A 9,265-nucleotide genomic window follows, 5' to 3' on the forward strand; every position below is an offset into this window, starting at 1 on the left:
TAGAAATAAGTAAACTGCACACATACAAATTATGTCTGGAAATATTACGCCAGTACAAACTAGACAAAATAACCTTCGAAACCACCTATCACACTAAACTTAGCACATACGAACTTAGGAAACAATGTATGGAAACACCTCGTGTACGCACTAATTACGGTTTTCAGAGGTTAGGATGGCAAATTCCTGACTTAATTAATCAATACCCTATTATTCTGGATACTGTACGCAACACTCCCTCTATACGTAAATACAAAATGTTAATTAAAGCAATGCTCATAAATGAACCTTAAAGGTGAAAACTGAACGTATACCTATCACTAGTGTGTTTTGTAAATACTGCTATGGTTGAATTGTGTTTTGAAGTATGCTGTTTGTTTTTCCGCCGAAAGCCTGTGTTTTGTAAGGATGTCTTATGTATTGTGTAAAAAATATTGAATGTGTGTTCTATTATGTAATGCTCTTTCTTGATTTTTGTAGCCTGTGGTGCCGCCTGTCATCCGGGTGGCGTGGCCTCGTCAGGCAAAGTATGCCTTTTGCCACGTCACCCTGGACAACCTTTTCGTTGTCTTAAATAAATTCTGAATGAATGAATGAATGAATGAATGAATAGCAATCCGGTGCTGTCGAAGGCTGCGCCACGAATGTTCTACGCAAGTGCCGTTCTTCAATGAACATATCGGCAACTTAGGTCTGCTACTCTATATATGCTACTGTATACCCGACTGTTTATGTGCTACTGAGCGTGCGCCAAGAGAGAGAAAAATTGCCAACGTTTGATTGTACCGGCGCGCCACGTTTCTCGTCTCAGAGGCGCCGCATGTACTTCTCAGCAGCGGCACTAGATGTCGCAGCATGTCCCGAAAGAAACCATAAAATGGAGCCTGACTGCCGCAAAACATTGTTCTTAGCGTTCGCATTTACCAGCGCGCCATGCATTTCGAGTGCCTAGCGCAAGCTTCGCGGCGGTGCCCCTAGACGACGCCAAGCGTTCTTATGGAAGCCCGAAAAGGACTGATACTGCAGTACATTCTTCATGCATAACTCATTTCGACGGTTACTCTACGCTGTGCGTCTACATTTATTCAATGCTAAACGCATAACAGTGGCCAGTCATCGTGAAGCGGATTCTGTGAGATTTTGTTTCATTCTAAAATCCCCTGTTGACGTTACTCAGGAAACAGATCGAATCTATTTTCAGTTCACGTCGACGAGGTTCCTATGGCGGCATTGACTGATACTGGAGCCCAAGTGTACATTTCCCACCATCTTTTCGCAAGGCACTGCAACACATTGATGAAACGCAATTCGTTTCATATGTGGATGCGCCACCAAACGAAGACGGAGCGTGAGAGTAACACGCTTGTGCAGACCTGTTAATTGCTTCAAGTACTCCTTCTTTACGAGATTTCATAAAGAAGGCTTAGAGAATCAAGTTCTTCAGACGAGTTTCGCAGCTTGTGTTCTTCAAAAAATGAATATTTTCCTTCCTATTACACCTTTTTTATTGTTTCGTATAGAGATTGTTATCTGTGTATGTATTTGCTTCTTCTTTGCAAATTTCGTAATCACTTATTTTGGTAAACGGCCTTGCTGAAATGCCCAGTGGGAGGATTCCGGTGTAAATAAATAAATAAATAATTTAATAAATAAAGAAATAAATAATTACCGGTAATGTCTGTCGTAGTTTTAGGAAATTGCCCACGCCTATCACTAGGCGAGCCGTATATGTCATCGATGCTGGCTTGGTTGCCACTGCTGGAATGTGCACTGCCCGCTGCTTCCTTTCACTGCTTCTTTTCAACGCCACTCATGAATTATAAAGTATATGCATCAGAACGCCAGGTTTTCATTACACGGTGAACCACATGCTCACTAATGATCTTATTGGGCCATTTGCGCCAAGGACGTGATAGTATTGCCTTATTTGCCGCGGTCAAGGCCCATCTGTGTCGTACAGCCGGCCCGTAGGTTACCAATGATTAGAAGTTACGCTACTTCATGCGCGGCGTTACTGAGCAGTTATTCGCCGTACTGGTGCACAACCCACCAAGTACCATGGCTGATTTTATCAAGCAAGCTACAGCTACTGAGCGAGCAATTCATCAACGATGGAGGCATTATGAACGCTTCTCCAGCAGCGACGACGCCAACGCCGCCGCAATAACTGTTGACACTCAGAGCTCTCTGCGTGATCTTATTAGGGAGATTGTTCGCGAAGAAATTCAGAAGCTCGCTACCCGACACGGAACCGCCAGTGGGGTCTGTCACCGAAGTCATATGGGACGAAATCAGGGAAGTGTTCCCGTCTCGAAACCTCAGTCCTGAGCCGCATTTCATGAACAACGCCGCCGCGGTCAGCCATAGCACCAGCCGGCGACTGCAGCACCTTGGATGCCAGGAGGAGCCTCCGAGAAGTCCAAAGTTTCGAAAACCGGACATATCGCGGACTGCAGTTCGGCGCCCACTCTGTTTCAACTGTGGTGGCATCGTCCACATTTCCTGCCATTGCTGGCATCACGACATACCGTTTCGCCCTATCCTCCCATGGTTTCATGATCGACGTGCCAACGGCGACTACTCGTTACGCCACCAAGTTCCTTTTCAAGGGCATCCAGCCACTCACTCTCATTTTCACGATCACCGAGTCAATGACTTGGACTCGCTGCCGAATCACCAGGCCTACATGGGCCATCGTTCGCAATGTCCGTCTGCCGCACATTCGTCTGCACCAATACGCCACACTTTCACTGAACTCAGGCACAGGAGGTTGCCTAGCACACGGCGAGAAAACTTGAAAAAGCTGTGATTTCCGGGGGTAACGTTGCAAGCCGTGACGACAATAAAAAGCGCCCGTTGCTGGCGCCTCGGGACGTAATGAAGCCGTCAAGCTGTAGCAGCGACAAAGTTGTAAGAGCCCACCTTACTATTTTTGTTGATGGGCACCAAGTGACAGCTTTGGACGACACTGGTGCTGACTTCTCCATAATAAGTCAAGGCCACGCAGTTCATCTCAAGAAAATAAAGACGTCGTGAACAGGGCCCAATATAAGGACTACAGAAGGGTAGTTACTGATGTCTGCCGGATGATGTGCGGTGAGAGTCTACATTGGAGGTGCATCTTTCGTCGCCACTTTCGTCATTCTCGTCGTGTGCTGTGTAGACTTCGTTATTAGAATGGACCTCATTATTGGTATACGCAAGAAGATAGCTGAAATCAACCGCGAGATCGCGACGCATTGCTCCCGCCCGAGCGAGCTAGAGTGGCAGGTGCTGTGCCACACAATGAACGGGAACATGAACGCGGGACACACCTCGAAGATTCTCAGGTACCTGCTCGACCTGGCAAGCACCATCACGGTGGCCCGTACAGAGATGGCCAGGCTGCCACACAAGCACAAGGACGACCCGGAGACCTTCGCGGAAGAGATCGTGCAGGCGCACCTCTCTTAACCGGAAGGGCTGAGTCACTGAGTGCCCTGGGGCTCCCAACGACGAGCTGAACGCGGACTTTACCGTGAAGGATATTAGAACGCTCCTGCAGTTATTGAAGACAAAATCGGCGCCCGGTCTTGACAGGATCATCAACAAAATCCTGCGGAACGTGAACGACGACACTATCGACAGGCTCTTCGAGTACATTAACGCGTACTAGAAGGAGAGCGGAATTCAGCAAGAGTAGAAGACCGCGGACGTTGTACACATACCAATGCCGGGCAAATCGCTAGAAGTCTGAAACATGAGGCCGATCTCCCTCACGTGCTGCGTCAGAACGTGATGGTGCATGCCTGCCTCAACAGGGTAACAACGCTCCTCGAGAAGCAGGACGCCTTCGGCACGGACATCATCTGTTTCCGTAAGGGACTTTTTACGCAGGACACCATGCTGCAGATCAAGGAACAGGGCGTGAACGCTCCGAGTATGCCGTACGTGCCCTGCTCGGGATACCCCTGAAGAGCAGCTTCGACACTGTGAAGCACATGGCCATACTAGACAAGACCCGCCGACTCGATCTAGGGGCGAGGGTCCACCGATATGTCAGCAGTTTCCTTAATCGGCCACAGGGCTCCGTACTCTCCCCCATGCTTTTCAACCTCGTCATGAATCACCTCCCGGAGCGTCTCGACGCGATAGAAGGCATCGACCACACTATCTACGCGGATGACTTGACGGTGTTGACCACGGTTGACACGAACGTCAGCGAAATGCACGACCGGCTAGAGCGGGCCGTCCGGCGGGAGGTGGAGCGGCACCTCGAAGACGCGGGACTCGTCTGCACATCCGAAAAGTCGGAGATCCTGCTCCACAGACTGCGCAAGAAAGGACCCCTCCTGCAGGGCGTACTAGACGACCGTCGTTTGAGCGTCCGTGTCACGACGAGAAACGGGACCCGGATAGCGACGGTGTCCAAATTGCGAGCACTCGGCCTGTGGCTGGAAGAGAACGGTGCCAAGCACGACCTACTAAGTGCTTTAGGAATGCCACTGCCATGAGGAAGAAGGACCAAGAGGAAGGGTGAAGACAACAGCAGGACCCTCTCAAGCGGGGCCCCTCGGTATAAGCCGCCCCCCTGATCGAGGCACCCGAATACCAATAGTAGGCTGTCCAGCGGGTCCGGGCCACTGCCGATGATCTCTGAAGATCTTTCTCGCGTGATGGACCCCTGGCAGCCTTGCCCCGGGCACCAACAGCTATACTGGTGGAAAAATAAAGTTTATTCCTATCCTATCCTTCGGCTGTTCAGGGCTACTTTTCAATGCTGGAAGAAGCATCTGCACAAGATTCGGCTCCTGTTGTTAACGTCAGCGCTACCTTGCCACAAGAAGAACGACAGAACTCCTCGCATAAATGGCGGAGTTCTAAGACTGCTTTGCGCCGACATCAGGTATTGGTCACACGCCCTTAACCAAGCAACAAGTAATCACTCAGGACACGACTAGATCAATTCAGCATTACGCTTATCGTGGGGATCTAAAAGAGCTTGAAACGATACAGCAGTAAGTAACTTGAATGCTCGAAGACGACGTAATTCAACCGTATAAGATCCCCGGGGCATCGCCTGTAGTTTTAGTTAAAAAGAAGAACGGTAGCCTGTCTTTATGTGTCGACTACAGCAAGCTAAATCAGGTGACGAAGAAAGATGCCTACGCACTCTTACGTATAGATGACTAATTCGATCAGTTTCGACACTCTCGTTACTTTTTCGGAATGGCCTGGAAAATGGGTATAGGCAAGTAAATGTGAACCTGAGAGCCTGTGAGAAAACCGCTTTTGTGACGTGAGACGGACGGTACGAATTTAAAGTTTTGCGCTTCGGTTTGTTGCACTGCACCCGCAATTTTTCAAATCGTCATAGATACTGTTTTATCGCGGCAGAAATCCAAAATCTGCTTGGTTTATCTTGACACGTCATTGTGTTTTCTGCAACATTTGACGAGCACCTGAACGGATGAAAGTAGCCGTGCAAGCCATCCGTTTGGCGGGTCTCACGCTGAAGCCAGGGAAATCCCACTTTTCCTTTGAGGAACTACAGTTTTGTGGTCATGTCGTCAGTCATGCTGGTGTTCGTCCCGCTTCTGAGAGAAGTGCCGACAACTCATCGTTCCCTATTCCGGCCAACGAGAAAACGCTCAGGTGATTTTTGGGCCTCTTCTCGTAGTATCGTTGGTTTATCGCAGATTTTGCACGCATTGCATCGCCATTGATTCACCTCACGAGAGACGACGTGACATGTGTATGGGGTGACGCACATAAAATTACATTTTTTGAGCTGATTGAATGGCTACAAACACCTGCAGTACTTGCCTACTTTGACGAAGCAGTGCCTACGATGTTTCATACTGATGGCATCAATGCTGGTCTGGGAGCAGTGCTCCTGCAGTTGCAGGACGGCGCTGAAAGGGTGATTGCCTATGCAAGCAGAACGCTCTCGAGCACAGAAGCCAATTACTCGAATACAACGAAGGAATGCCTTGCCGTCGTATGGGCGGGTATGAAATTTCGCCTATATTTGTACGACCGCACTTTCAACGTTATCAGTCATTATCATTCGCTAGGCTAACAAACATAAAAGTCCCGGGCGACTTGCACGCTGGAGCCTAGGCTGTAAGAGTTCGACATGACAATCATCTTCAAGTCGTGGAAAAGCTACAGCCAAGCTGATTGCCTCTCCCGGAGACTGAAAAAGTCGACTGCTTCATCTCATCAAATAGAAACGCCAATCTCGGAGGCCATATCATCCCCGATGATATGGCCTCCGTTCCACACCAACAACGTGATAACCACGAGTAGCTTGCCCTTATTCAACGGACGCTAAAGTGGAAGATCAATTTTTCTGCATTAGTAAATTACCTTTCTACAACACCAAAACACCCCTCTTAGAACGATAAGACGTTTGGTAAGCCAGAAAAAGCGCAAGAACGAAATGCGGGTGGCGACGCCTACTTAAGTTCCCGCACTTGGTGGTTGTGACGTCATAGACTTTTATGGCTTGTTCTAGGGCCTACTAACTTTATATAGCGGTACAGATTTGCTACATTGTGTTCTAAAGGAACCAAATAATAAACATGGCAAATTTCGGGTACCTTTACTCAGCCAACGCTGCCCAAATGCGAAAACATACTTTGGGATCCCTGACGTCACGCTGACGTAGCGGCGCTGAGGTTTCGGCGCGAAATTCAAATACTGATACTTGGACCTTCATTTTCTCATCGAATAATCAAACTGTCTATATAAAATGACTGCTTCAGGGTTCCGAAACAATGCTTCATTAGTCTAAACTGATTTATTGTTTCGCTTTAGTGTTCCTTTAGGTTTTTAAACGGACGAACTGCCAAGCATGCTAGAATGTTTTAAAGGGGACTCTGTTCTTTTTGTTTACGCAACGATGCACTCTATAAAACGAAACTTTAACCCATCGGATGGAACTATTAACCAGTTGTTCCCACGTGCCTTCGGACTGGAGCACTCCAAGCATGTTACACTCTGGTAACTTCTGGCCATTTAAGCTACAGAAGGACGCTGTACAGAGTGCGACAAATTTACTACTGGCCAAGACTCGCCATGGCCGTGAACCATAATGTACGTACTTACCTCGAGAGCCAGAGGAGCAAGTCGCCCCGAACAAAACCAGCCGGCCTTCTAGACAAGACAGGGGCTATGTGAGAAGCTATTAAAGTGATATTTCGAACATATCGAATACTACGAAGCCTAAGTAACGTCATATACGAAAGAGTCCCAGATAGCCCCTATTGCACGAGGCGCCGCGAACACCGACCTTAAGTTGTGCACATAGTAGGCATGTAACCGTACGTCAGCGAGTGACTGCGAGGCACTCCACACAGGTGACCTCCTCTAGCATCGGGGCGATGCGCCTTTTTACAGGGAGGCAAATGCCGTGTCTCCGCTATGTCGAAGACAAAGAGAACAACGTAGGCTTTAGTAGGCTTCGTCACGTAGATCGGCCTAGCGAAGATTAGAAGACGAAGAACCAATGTCTAGGCTGGAATACTAAAACAAGCTGTTTTTCTTATACGTGTCCTAGTCTACTATCTTCGTTGCACCGTGACAGCATCTTGGGGCCTTATAACGTAAAACTATTCCAAAACGTCTTTATTCCAATCTTCTGAAGCCAAATTTGCCTAACCGCCATCGCAAGCACCGGGCGGTCACCCGCAGAATTGTCCGAACAGACTAATCAACCGCTCTCCTCGTTCATAGGAGGTTGCTTTTGTTTGCTTGGAAAACCAATAACAGTGCCTAGAGTGAGCGGCTTGTCTTGTCTAATTGGTTGAGAAGGGGCGAGGATCACGCTGAAGTGGAGAGGGATTCGATAGGGCCGAGCCATTGCACTGAATGTCGATAACCGGATAAAGAAGGTGGTGCCGGCGTCGGCGATTGGTCCGCTTTCCCTTACTTAGCTTACGGCGGTTGGTCGAAAATCACGGCGGCATGCAAGGGAAGCTTTAGAATGAGGCTAAAACAAATCCTCAGCAATGAAGTATTGACAGAATGAGGTCGTAAACGCGCCAAAAGTGCCCGAAAACGTTACACAGGCACGCAAGAAGTTTTAATATGAACAAATAAACCGATGCTCTCCGGCAGGTGCGAGAAGCCAGCGCCTGAGCGACCGACGGCAGCCCTCTTTTATTCCCTTTGGAATAGGACAGCCTGGGGCTATTCAGAAGAAAATTCAGTTTTGTTCGCCCAATTAATGCATCTTAAGTGCGTTCATGTCACTTTGACGCAGTTAGTTCTTGAGCTTTTGTGACGTGGCGTGACGGGCAGGTGAAGTGGGTGCAGCCCGAAAACTTTTGACCAATAACCGGGGGGCTATTCGCGAAAAGTCGTCGAATCAGAAATAACTATTTTTCTTTTTTCGGTCAAATCATGCATAATCAGCGTGTATACGTCATATCAGATGGGGAGATATCGCGGTTTTGATGACCTCGCGTAACAGACATGTGAAGTTGGGGTGGTCCAAAAATATTTTTGGCCAATCGCGGAGTGCCGATTGCAGAATTAGAAAAGTTTGGAATAGTTTTACGCGATAGCGCGTCTGAATTCATGCACTTGCGTCTATACAAAGCCTGAGTAGTTTTCAAAGGTAAGTTGGACTTTGCTTCAAGGGTTCCAATTGTCAATGTGCCTTTGTTTATTAGGATTTTGAGGTCACCATAGCTATGAGCTATTCCCGGCTTCTTCCGTAAAACTGGGATCAAAAGAAGTAAATAAAATTGACAATTCTGGGGCACTATAACATACACCTATTTCAAGCTTTTCTATTCCAATTCTCCACTCAGCTGTCCACAATTGGTCAAAAACTTTTTTGAACCAGCCCCACTCGACCTGTCTTTCACGTGACGTCACGAAAACCATGATATATCGCTATCTGACAAGGCGTCTACACACTGATTATGCATGATTTGGCCGAGCAAAAGCAAAATAGTGATTGCAAAATCGACGCTTTTCGTCATTTGCGTTCGGCTATATGTCAAAAATTTTCGGGCTGCACCCACTTCACCTGTCACGCGACATCACAATAGCGCAAAAGCTCAACGCGTTAAAGTGACGTGTACGCGTTAAAGATGCAATAATATGCCGAAAAAACTGAATTTTCTTCTGAATAGCCACAGGTTTCCCCATTCCGAAAGGTGTATAAGATGGCTGCCACCGATCACTGAGCCACTGACTACTCACACTTGCCGGAGAGCATGGCTTTATGCGCCACAGTTACGACCTCGTTCTGCAGACTCTTTTTTCCTTA

Source organism: Dermacentor variabilis, chromosome 10 (assembly GCF_050947875.1).
Source record: "Dermacentor variabilis isolate Ectoservices chromosome 10, ASM5094787v1, whole genome shotgun sequence".
NCBI classification, from domain to species: Eukaryota; Metazoa; Arthropoda; class Arachnida; order Ixodida; family Ixodidae; genus Dermacentor; species Dermacentor variabilis.